At 47.6% G+C, this 12,448-nt stretch overlaps 1 protein-coding gene across 1 annotated transcript in view; it reads right to left on the bottom strand.

The window, feature by feature from the left end:
* The window catches only part of GRIN2C (glutamate ionotropic receptor NMDA type subunit 2C), an 895,681-nt gene that overhangs the window by 642,682 nt on the left and 240,551 nt on the right, over nucleotides 1–12,448 (bottom strand). The window contains exon 3 of the mRNA XM_085617084.1: nucleotides 2,319–2,471. The gene's annotated coding sequence lies outside the window, so the exon portion shown is untranslated. The remainder of the gene's footprint in view (nucleotides 1–2,318; nucleotides 2,472–12,448) is intronic.

The following is a 12,448-nucleotide window of genomic DNA, read 5'->3' as shown; positions in this document are numbered from 1 at the left end:
GATATAACAAGCATTGGCATAGCCCATAAGTCTCGCCTTAGGGACCTTATAAGTTTTTAACCATGCAACACACAAGCTATTACCGATGCTAGCGTGAATTCAGAAGCCATTTACTGCACCCGGTAAATACCATTTCCAGTGAGATAGACATGTTTGCCCTCGGAATGAGGCATAATATGCCTATCTTTTGTTTATCGCACTAGAACATGCATCCAAGTTTTGTCTTTATTTGGTCATTTCCCCTGATATATTTCACCAGGTTTACTGATAAAATGTGATTAGAGAAAACTGCAGGGTGTTATAATTATTGAGGGATCAGAAATTACTTTTAACTGGTAACCAGGCCCTAAGGAGCAATGGTGAATGAATAAAACATCTAAGACCATTTTTCACTATCCTCTGGACACTGGTCTAATGTTTGAATGCCCTGAGAAGTACATAGAAATCCTGATTCACAATGATTTCTTCTGCAGAATAGTAGTACAGAATGACATTTTATTTCAGCAGCTTTATATCACATTCAAAAAGATTTGCACTGGAGCATATCTGTAAATGTCTGTACCATATTTAATATGTTCGTGTCTGAATGCAATTGCGAAGAACTGCTTACGTGCATCTGAACAAGGTCCAGGCTCCACCATGATTTCTGTAGTTCTGTTCTTGGTGACCGCGGCATAGGATGGCCGGAGAAACTCTGAGAAGTTCATAGGCATCTCAGATAATTTAAGTTTATTGTTTCAGTTAATTAAAACATAACAATTTTACTGATTAAAAATAGAACAATTATGATATGTTACGTTATATGGCCATCATTAAGCACCCGTTAAATTCAAAAGACACTTCTCCAAATGTTTGTTATGCAATTATAGTGCAAATATGTAAAATCACAAAGAAAGAGTGTTATAGTTATTAAAAAGAAATAGTGTTAAGGATAAAAAAATCATACAGATTAAATTGCATAGTGTCACGTTGAAGATAAATTACATTGAAGTAAGTGGATCACCCCATTAAATGTGTCCATCATTCAAAAGTGTATCTCCAAAACAAACATATGAATACATTCTGTAGTAACAATTCATCAATTCTTGCAGTTCAGTTAGTGTGTTATGTTGTCAACGACGTTTCAAACTCTGTTTGAAATATGGAGATCTCTTCAGGACTGTACGATACAAAGGGCCTGAAATAGAGGGCCCAACCAGTCCATATTGGAGTACAATGACCCGTGATAGGGGGGCCTAGTTTTTCCTAACTTCAAGCAGTCAGCATTAAAATGTGCCCATCATACGCTCCTAAAAGCACCACAAGGTGACAAAATCTGAATTAAATGCTTACTTGGTCGGGGGGTTTACCAACCGAGTGGAAAAGGGCGCATGAACAGTGCTTCTTAGGGTAAAGAAGCGGACAGCCAGCCATGGAGGTCCGGCAACTGTTCAGTGCAGAAGCGGTGCCTCGGGTAGCATTCTGCGTGGTACACGCGCCGGAAAGAAATCACGGCTTCAAGCAGCCAGTGTGGTCCGTGTGGCGTGCGGTGTTGACAGTGTAGCAGACTGTCCCTGTCTCTTCTAGCTTCAGACTAGAGTACTGACAGTGCTTCAATGAGGAAAAAGAGAGAAAATATACTGGTACTATTTTTGCTGTGAACGGGGCAGACATATACCTTATATACCTAACATATACATTAGGGGAGAAGATGTGGTCTGACGACTTTGGAGCTGGGAAACCAAGGTTCGAACCTCAGGGTCGCGTTCACATCTTGTGATTCTGGGCAAATCACTTAATCTCCCCGTGCCTACCAAAAACAAATGACCTTGTGTAACGTAACCGGTGATCATATAAAGCGCTGCAATACGTCTGGGTCGAGTTTGCGCTATATAAATCTGCAACAAAAAAAAAGAAATACCAACCTGGCCATTTCCCAGAAAAAATTGTGCATCAGTAAATTGTGTGTTTGCTTAAAAAATGAGGACAAGGTTCCCCTTCGTGCTTTTGCCCAGGTGCTCCACGGGAGAATTATATGGACTGTGGTGGCTTGCACAGGGGCTCTGCACACGCATACTGGTTGCGCAGCGTCCCAATACAATGCTCGCTCTGTGTGTTTTGGGATGATGTGAAGCTTTTTGAAGCATGATAATTTCAATAATAGCCTCACAAGTTAAAAAGACCTAGTCCTATCACACAACATTTTTAGTAGAGAGTAGCAAAAACGTGATTTGTTTAAAACAGTGGAAGAGTTTCCTGGTCTAGGTTTATTTTTCATGACAGAAGCTTTCACCAAGAATACAATATATTTCAGTAATGGAATAACGTGCATGCCTTACTTTCCTTTTTAAATCGTCTTCTCCGGTTGTGGGGATTTGTCGTTTGCATGCTTAGGCCTGGCATTGCGCTTGGAAGAGGTGTCACACTCCATTACGCTGGCATGACTGTAAACGTTTGTCTACAAGGGCGCTCCGAAGGCTTTGAACTGCAGCCTGGAAGTCGAAAACACAAATTAGAGCTCAGAGAGGACCTGAACTTCCAAATTACCAATCACGAATCTAAGCCAATGTAAGCAGAAACTGGAGCGCGCGGCCGCTGTGCGACCAGTGGAAGAACACAGAGAGAAAGCGAGGCTCGGAACGCACATTAAATACATGATCTGATGGAGAGCAGAAAGAAATAATATTTGTTTTGCTCTTAGGACTTTAATTTCAGGTTTGGGAAACGTACGCCGGTGCCCATCATACACTTCTAAAAGCACCATAAGGTGAGGAAATCTGAATGAAAAGCTTACTTGGTCGGGGAGGTTTACCAACCGAGTGGAAAAGGGCGCATGATCAGTGCTTCTAGGATAAAGAAGCGTACAGCCAGCTACGGAGGTCCGGCAACTGTTCAGTGCATAACCGGTGCCTCAGGTAGCATTCTGCATGGTGCACGCGCCGGAAAGGAATCACGGCTTCAAGAACAGCAAAGCGGCTGCGAAAGTGAAAGTGATCGCGATCAAGCGTGGCGAGCAATGCGCTTAATGAGCATGACGAGGAAAGCCATATGGCGCCTCTGCTCGTAAGCGCGCGCCCACGCACATGCTCGCAAGCTGTAGGCCGGCCATGGTAGCATTTTTTGAAGCCCTTACTAAATGTCTCGCCAGACCAGCGCATGCACTGGGTCAGGCGAGACCTAAAAACGAACAAAGAGGCACGGACACATATGCACTAGAACTGACACGAGGGCACCCAGATTGTGGTCCTGACACAAAAAAGATATGACACGTGTATTCTGACACGAATAATGGGCAATAAAACAATACAAGGGCACCAGCATGAAGGCACTGACACCCGAACGCAGCCCTTACAATACTAACACCAACGCACGTAAACTGCCAGGGGGAAAATAGACACCGGGCACCAAGACTTATGAATACTGATATGTAAGACACTAATGCAGGGAAACTGGCACAAGAATGCAGATATGAATACATTGAAACAGAAACACTGGTACATCAATACTGACACTGGAACACTAGCAAGGACATTGGGAACAGCTGCAGATATAATGAGGCACTGCTATGGGTACAGTTAAAGCTGTAAAGGAACAAAGACTGACAGTGGAATGGTGGCACTGAGACAATGTCACAGTGAGACGGGGATATTGGCACTGCCACATTTACACCGGGACACTGAAACTGACGAAGGTACACATGCAGACATGGAACACCGGCATAGGGCCACTGGCAGACGAACATTGTGAGTGGCAGCTTTCATTGTGGCTTTTAATGATCTTTTATTGCCCGCTGACAGGAATGTCAGCAGCGCGCGTACGCTGCTGGGCCTTCCGGCAGCCTCTGACGTGCGAGATCACAACATTCTAATCGCCTCTGCGGATGTGACGGCCCTGCTCGCAATTTGTTTGTCTCCTTTCTTACCAATCGAGACCAGCAGGTCATGCTCGGAGGTCCGGACAGCAGTACCACAATGCTCACCCCTCGCACCCATATCTATTACAATTCTAAGTAAAACCTTTACTATCCATGGTGAGACCATCTGAATGTATGTTCTCCTCCTATGTTATGGTACACAGCTTATTTATCGAGTAGCCAACACTGACCTCCTCTGTCTTCGCGTTCACAGCTCTTTTTTAATGTCAGACAATGTATGACCTTCAATTGGTTGAAGATGAACTTTGACAAAACCAAAATCTTTGGAATTGGGACATGGCATTCTCCATGGCTGTCTGTTTCTTGGCCATCAGACTTGGACCCCTGCTTTCAAACCAAAAACCTCTGTAGAAAGTCTTGGAGCTAAAAAACGCAACTGTAAACTCAACGTATAAGTCTTTGAGTAGTGTTGTCTTGCTCCAACACTCCATGTAAACTGAATGCTACCTTACAATTATTAATTTAGAGGCGGGGAAATCAGTCATGTATGTCAGCATGGGCATCAATTCATCAAAGTGCCAGGGATAGCGGAAGTGACATCACACGTCCCTTGACCTCCACTTCCACTTCCTTCCACTCACACACACATACTTACACATACAAACAAATTCATACATATACACTCTCTCACACATACGCACACTCTCACCCCTAAGCACGCACACAACATATATTTAAAAGCATTATTTACTTACCTCAGCTGCAATTGAAGGGCATATTCCAGCTTATTGTACTCCATTTTTATTACACTATTAGTGAATAACATATTTTATTTATTCACTATTAGTGTAACAACAACAAAAAAATGACAGACAATAAAGAGAGTGGAGCCGCAGCTAGCCCTGTGTTCCTTACACTAAATTTGCCAACTCTGGGGCCAAGGGTCGTAAAAGCAGTGCTAGGGGTAGCAAAGGGCAAACCAAGGCTCTCAGCTACGACCCCCGGTGACCCCTAAATGACATCCATGCATGTCAGCCACCATAGGATCAAGATTCGATTACTGTAATTCCCCACACAGAATTTTTCATAGAAACAACTGAACAGGCTGCAATCATACAAAATCCAGCAGATCGTTCGACTGCACAGGCCTCTCGATATGCACCGATCAAACCGACACTTCGTGATCTCCAATGGCTTCCTGTCCAAAAGAGAATTCATTTTCAAACATTATGGCTAGTGCCTAAATGTGTTTTTAGTCTTGCCCCTTATTTCCTTAAGTCCCACTTTGAACAGTATATACCACTGCATGAGCACCGCTCATCCAAAACTAATCTCATAGCAGTCCTCCGGATCTACAAATCCTGCCCTGGAGTGAAATCTTTCTGTCATGCTGCTGCCCATCAATGGAATGTTTTTACTTCACATCTAGGATTTATTACCATCTATCAAGGGGCGGCTCCTCCGTTTGAGCGGAGGAGCGTCACCCCACACGGAAAAGCCCCAGGCCAGAGCTGAAAAATAAAATGGCATTAAAGTTTATTTATTACCAGGCTTCCCTGCAGAATTTTAACAGGCCTCTAAATATATTATATCACCCCATCTACTCAGGGTTTTGCCACCTTTGATGTGTGAGGGTATCATAATGGTACAGTCCAGGAAACACCATTTTTTCTTTCGGCAACCAACCCACCCCGAACTGAGCATCAGGATGGCACCGTCCATTGTGAATGAGTTGCAGCAGGTAGCTGTGTGCTCGAGTTCAACATTTGCATGTCTCTTGGACCGCCCGTCTTGCAACGGCCAGCCAGACGTGAGCATTTTTAACCTCTGTAATCCAGCTGTCTTATGGCAGCTGGGTTGGAGAAAGCAAAAGCCTCCAGTGTTCTCGTGAGCGCGGATAGAGGCCGCCCCCTCCAATCCTTGAGCTGATTTCATGATGAGAGCAGTGCCAGGATTGGCTTGGGAGTTTGTAGCTTGCCTGCCTCGAGGAGAAAAGAGGATCGAGGAGGATGTCTCACTCACAGATAAGAGTCTTTAATTTAATTTTCTTTTTATGTCCCATTCGCCTCACCACCCTCGGGACATCTCAGCCCTCACTGATCTATTACTGCTTCAGATAATCCTTGAACAATCATCTGTTCTCTCAATAGCCCTCTGTTGTCTGGGGAACTTGGTTTACTGAGTAGCTAAGATGGCTGCATTAAGCAGTGCTCTGTAGCAGAGGTGAATCCATGGCAAGATGCCTTGTCCAGGTTTTACACTCCACTGAGCCAATTGCGGACTCACAGCCTGACTGCCACAGCATACACTTGTGAGCCTCGGAGGCGTGGTTACAACAGGCGCCACCAGTGTGTCTGAAGCCTCCCCGATTCTCGCCTGCCGAGACAGGCGGCCTCAGAGCATTCAACTGGGCTTTGCAGTGACCAGGAGAGGTTCGCCACTTCGCCCTCGACCCTGGCACTGCAGGGGCTGAGGGGGAGACCCTGATGACAGAATCGCTCCTGAGTAGTGACACACATGTGGGCGCTAGTTCATTCTGAAGGAGGAGCACCCTACGGATCAACGGTGACAACTACACTTGCAGTGAGTGGGCCCGGTGGGGCATGTTGTGCGGGATGGAGTGCAGCCAACTCATAGCAGAAGCACAGCTCCATTAAGGATTTTAAGCTTTTCATTATTATGATAATAATCTAATGTTCAAGGAGTTATACTCACTGACATTGACTGGCCTGAAGTACACACCCCTTTTTTCTGGCCTTTGATCTTTTGTTGTGATTGACAGCCTGGCTATTACAGCAGGGAGTAACATACACCTACCCACAGCACAGATTACATAGACATTGCCGCATCTCCAGGGGTGCTTAATTCATTCGCTATAGTTTTCACGCTTTGAACAGTGGGCAAGGCAGACCCCAATCAAAGCAAGCCGGTGTTCAATCTGTGCAGGACCGAAGATCCAGAGGCCACCTTCATCTGAAACTGCTGGGGAAGGAGAAGAGGTGGAACGCTCAGAATGGCGCAGCAGCTCGACGATTATGACGGGAGGGTTCGTCGCAACAACATCCGAATCCTTGGGATACCGGAGAGAACTGAATACCCGGCGGCGGACCTCTATGTGGAGGACCTCATTACGAAGCATCTAAAGCCTAAATCGCTGTCCAGTTACTTCTCTATTGAAAGAGCCCATAGGGTTCCGGGGAAGAAACCGAAGCCAGGGGCCCTCCGAGGCCCATTATCACTCGAGTGTTTAACTACCAGGACAGGGATGCTATTTTACAAGCGGCGAGGTCCAACCTCCCCCTCCACATAGATAACTTTGAGGTGGCCTTCTTTCCGGACGTCACGGCCAAGGTCCAGGCCCAACGGCGCAGTTTCCAAACAGTCAAAAAGGAACTCAGGGATCGAGAAGTAAAGTACGCGATGCTCTTCACTGCACGTTTGAGAGTAGAATCGGGGGGCAAATCCTGGTTTTTTGACTCTCCAGAGGCCGTGTGGGACTGGATGGAAGGTTGGAGCTCGGTGGGCACCCGCAAAGGGGATAGACCGAACAGACCCGGTCGCTATACAGAAACTGGCAAAGATGGCGGAAGAAATGGCTCGACGGAGGAAGGCGCCAGCTTAAGGGCAGAGACTGAGCAACATGAGGGATGAGGGTTCGGGGTGCAATTCCAATGATGAGTACAGGTGGGGTTCCACTGAAGCGGGACCACGGTTCTGATGGGGTCTGTTAGACCGAAACTGAGTGATATATTCCATTAACGTGACCTGATTTATGGATGTTAGGATAGTCTTGGATGGCTTATAAAGTAGGATACAACCGACCTGATTAGGCGGGGGGGGGGGGCTAAAACACCCCGTGTACATCTCAAACTGTTGGGGGGAAAGAGAGGCACTCTGCCGAGTTTGGGAGTGGGTAGTTGGAAATCCACAGGCAGGAGGGCAGGGAGGGGGGAGGTTATGGTGCGGGGGGTACTGGGTAGTTGGGAGTTTTGTTGGTTAACTTAGGAAGAGAAACTGCTTCACGCTAGGCTAGAGGTACATAGGTGTCTTTCTGATCGGATGCACTCATGGACTAATTGCTCACGTTGGGATGTGGGATGGAGGGGGGTAAGGAAAGGACGCTTTCAGTGTTGACATGGAATGTAAATGGCATGGGGACAAGATTAAGAGAGGGATAGTACAGCAGTTTCGGAAGAGGCACTCTCCGGATGTGGTCCTACTACAGGAGACACACTTGGTGGGACAGAAGACTAAGGCTCTCACTAGATGGGGATATAGGCTCCTGGTTCATGCTGATTATACGTCGGGGTCCAGAAGGACGGCAATTTTGGTAAAGAAGTCCGTATCCCTATTGGTCCGGGAGGTGTGGGCAGATCAGGCGGGAAGATTTGCCGGAGTGGTGGCCAGCTGGGAGGGTAGGGACTACAACATAATCTCGGTTTACTTACCACCAGCCTTGGGGAAAATAGCTCTGGGAGATCTTGGGGGCAGACTGGTGAGGCTCCCCGAAGGCACATTAATCATGGGGGGGACTACAACATGACACCGGATGACACAGTTGATCGTCATCCGCCACGGCCGCAGGTAAAGGTCAACACCCTAATGCCTGACTTTATGGCGGCAATGGGATTGGTGGACGTAGGCCGAGCGCTCCACCCGACGGGCAAGCTATTCACCTTCCTTTCCAACCAGCACCACAGCTTATCACGCATCGACTACTTCCTTACACATGGTTTGTCGGTGGGGAACTTCATCACGTCCCGCATTTTGCCACGAGGCATCTCGGATCATTCCCCGGTTTGGGTGGAGTACACACACTGGGAGAGACAGGCACGCACCACTATCGTCATAATCCCTTGGCTCCTACAAATACCAGACATCAGGGATGAACTCAAAACGCAAACGGAAAACTATTTTACTGAAAATAAGGGCTCGGTCGCGACGGCCTCGACGTTGTGGGAAGCGTATAAGGTGGTCCTGAAGGGGCACGCGTTATCCCTGAAGCTGGGATACATTGCTAAGAAACGTGAACTCCTGGCTAAGGTGGAAAAAGACCTCATAGATTGAGAACGCGAACATGCGCAGGTACCGTCCCCCGAAACCGCCCATATGCTTCTATTGAAGCAAGATGAGTACCGTATAAAAACCAGGGAACATATGTTGGCAAAGTATAGACATACCCAGCACAGAATCTATGAAATGGGGGATAGAACGGGTAGAACCCTGGCATGGCTGGAGAGGAGAGAACAAGGCTCCAGATGTGTACATAGGTTGACCACCTCGGAGGGCGACACTAAGACCCACCCTAGGGATATAGCAGAGGAATTCGCTGCACACTTGCAAAAGATATACTCCCCATCAACCTCTTATGAGGCGGAGGAGTCACGACAACTTCTCCGAGACAGTGATGACTGAATCCTCTCCGATGCGGATCGGAAAATCCTTGACGAGGATCTTTCAGTCGAGGAAATTGGCAAAGCCATAGGCCTGCTTAAGTTGGGAAAGGCGATGGGACCTAACGGCATCCCGGTCGAATTCTTAAAAGCTACGGCTCTGCGGACGACATTGCATCTCAAGGCCATCTATGAGGAGAGTTTAGAGGTAGGTCGGCTGCCAGAAGGTCAATGACTAGCAACTATAGTCGTGATCCATAAGTTGGGTAAACCAAAGGACGCTTGCGGCTCCTACAGGCCAATCTCGCTAATTAACACCGAAGCGAAGATATTGGCGAAGGTCCTTGCCGAGAGGCTGGTGTCGGTAATCGCTTCACTGGTGCACCCGGATCAGTCCAGGTTTGTGACTGGAAGGAATACCTCCCTTAACCTCAGGCGTCTGCACAATGTAATGGCCCGAAAGGGACTATATTGAAGAAGACGTTGCGCTCCTGTCACTTGACGCCTCGATGGCCTTTGACTCAATAGAATGGCCATACATGTTCGCAGTATTGGAAAAGATGGGGTTTGGCCCCAAATTTATGGCATGGGTACGGCTGTTATATGCAGATGTCTTGGGACAGGTGAGGGTGAACGGGTATACATCCCGGATATTCAGGCTGCAAAGAGGCACGCGGCAGGGATGCCCTTTGTCCCCGCTGATATTCTCGCTCCTCCTGGAACCCCTGGCGGCGTGGGTACGTCGAGATGGAATGGTCCGAGGACTAAGATGGGCGGAGGGTGTTGAAGACCGAATATCTCTCTATGCAGATGATATTCTGCTGTACCTGGCGTCCCCATACGCCTCCATTAGAGTGGTGCTGGATATATTTAGGAATTTCGGGAAATACTCGGGGTACTCGATCAATTGGCATAAGTCAGTGCTGTACATGTTGAGAGGTCAGGTCCCCCAGCTTCCGGCGAGTTGCTCGATTGAGGTGGCGGCAATGGGATTTCGATATTTGGGGGTCTTTGTTACGCCAGATGCACATCTTTTTTATGAGTCCAATCTGGCCCCCCCACTGGCTAAACTGCGCGCAGACGTGAAACATTGGAGATCCCTGCCGCTGTCATTGCTGGGGCGGGCGGCGCTTTTTAAGATGCTGGCTCTGCCCCGCTTCCTATATATCCTGCAAAACTGTCCGTGTAAGGTCCCTGATTCATATTTCAGAGCGATTGACGGAGTGGTCCGTACGCTGTTGTGGGACGGGAAAGCCCCGAGGGTGGCACTAAAGAAAATTACTAAAAGTTGGTATGACGGGGGCATTGCATTGCCGGACTTGCAACTCTACTATTGGGCGGCGCAGTTAGCAACCATTAATCAGTGGATTTATCAACCTCCTGATGACCCGGCATACGCTCTGGATCGCTATCAAATGGATAGGTCTGGATACTTGGGGGCGTTGTATGCCAGCGGCAGGAGAAACAGAGGCCGACTTTTTGGACCAACACTACACACCCTTCAGATTTTGCATAAAGCACACTATTGCTTGGGCTGGGCGGAGATCCTCACGAGGGCAACGCCCCTATGGCAGACGCAGAAACTGGGCCCACTATGCTATCAGCCTGGTTTCGACAAATGGGACCTTATTGGCCTATCAACGGTCAAAGACTTGATCAAGCAGGGGGCTATAATTGAATTTGAGGAACTACAGAAGCAATATCACCTGGCGAGTGGGGAAACCTTTCGATACATGCAAATCCGGCATGCTCTAAGGGCGGCTTTTCCGTCCCTGGTGGATATACCGGAATCCACGCCCCTGGAGGATAGGCTCTTAGACGGGCCTCTTGCCACGAAGAGAATATCTCTCACGTATAAGAAACTGTGTAATAACCTCCCCGATAATTTTGCGAGACTCAGGGAGAAATGGCAGGAAGACCTGGGGTTGTTGGATAACGAGGACTGGCAAGAGGCACTTATGTCCCCACGAGAGGGAGCCATCAAGCAAAAATTTAGACTGATTCAATTCAGGATACTTCACCGCTCGTACATGACTGGACAGACGCTAGCAAAAATGGGTTCCCGATCAGATGATCTCTGCTTGAGGGGGTGTGGCCAGAAGGCTACTTTTTATCACATCCTCTGGAGCTGCCCGGGGGTTTGCCCCATGTGGGAAGAGGCCTCGAGGCACATGCAGACAGCCCTCCATAAGGCCGAAATTGGGCCTATTAAACATTTGGGAGGACACTGACCTAACGGAGGCGGAGAAACAATTCGCGACGTTAGGATACACGCTAGCTAAACGGGAGATTGCTAGGGGATGGGGGGGAGGTAGTGCGCCACGGCCCGGCGGTTAGATGACAGAGCTTGATAGATGTATGCTGGCGGAGACGGAGGTTTATGTAGCTAGGGGATGTCCAAAAAAATGGGATCGGAAGTGGGAAAGGTGGAACAATTACCGAGGGAAACCTGTAGCGTCCCCCTCGGCAGAACTTGAAATGTTTAATGACTTGGTACACAAGAAAGTGAGGTCAGAAGGAACTTATCCTCAGCCTATGTTGTATAATGATGTTTTTGAACCAATAAACAAATTTAAATAAAAAAAATAAAACCTAGGATGGGCTTACTCATATTCCAGGGAGCACTTTGGATATTTTTTTCAGCTAGGGTCTTAAGAAGGAGATAAAAATACCTTGGACAACGTGGGTATCCCTTTAATATTGGTTGTTCAGGTATGAGTAAAAACACACATTGATTCAGGGATATAATGGCCCTAAACACTCAATTTGTCAACCTGTTTCAGCCCTACTCTACAAGTCACTGTCATATGTTAGTTGAGGAGGTTTGTAACCTGCCTTAAATTTACGGGACAAACATATAACACAAAGACATGCAGTTATAGGATATACTCACTCATCAAATGCTAATTTTTGTCCTTAATCTATACTCTGGGAATGTATCATGCAACATTGGAAGGGGGTGGGGCATGTTCTTGTAGTCACACAATCATCAAGGGTGAGAGGAGTTGGAAGGAGAACGGGACCAAAGTAGGAACCAGAGGTGAGCGCACTCTTGAAGCGCACCAATCCCTGGGTCCAAGGACTCCATCGGAGCCCGTCCCTCAGCCCATAATTGCGAGAATACTCCACTTTTGCAACCATGATGCATCGATTCGCTCATGAGCAGGATCCACTGAAGTATCAGGGCGCGCAGATCTCCATG

Source organism: Triturus cristatus, chromosome 7 (genome assembly GCF_964204655.1).
Source record: "Triturus cristatus chromosome 7, aTriCri1.1, whole genome shotgun sequence".
NCBI classification, from domain to species: domain Eukaryota; kingdom Metazoa; phylum Chordata; class Amphibia; order Caudata; family Salamandridae; genus Triturus; species Triturus cristatus.
Note: the sequence above shows the minus strand (reverse complement) of the source record. Positions and strands in the feature narration are given on the sequence as shown.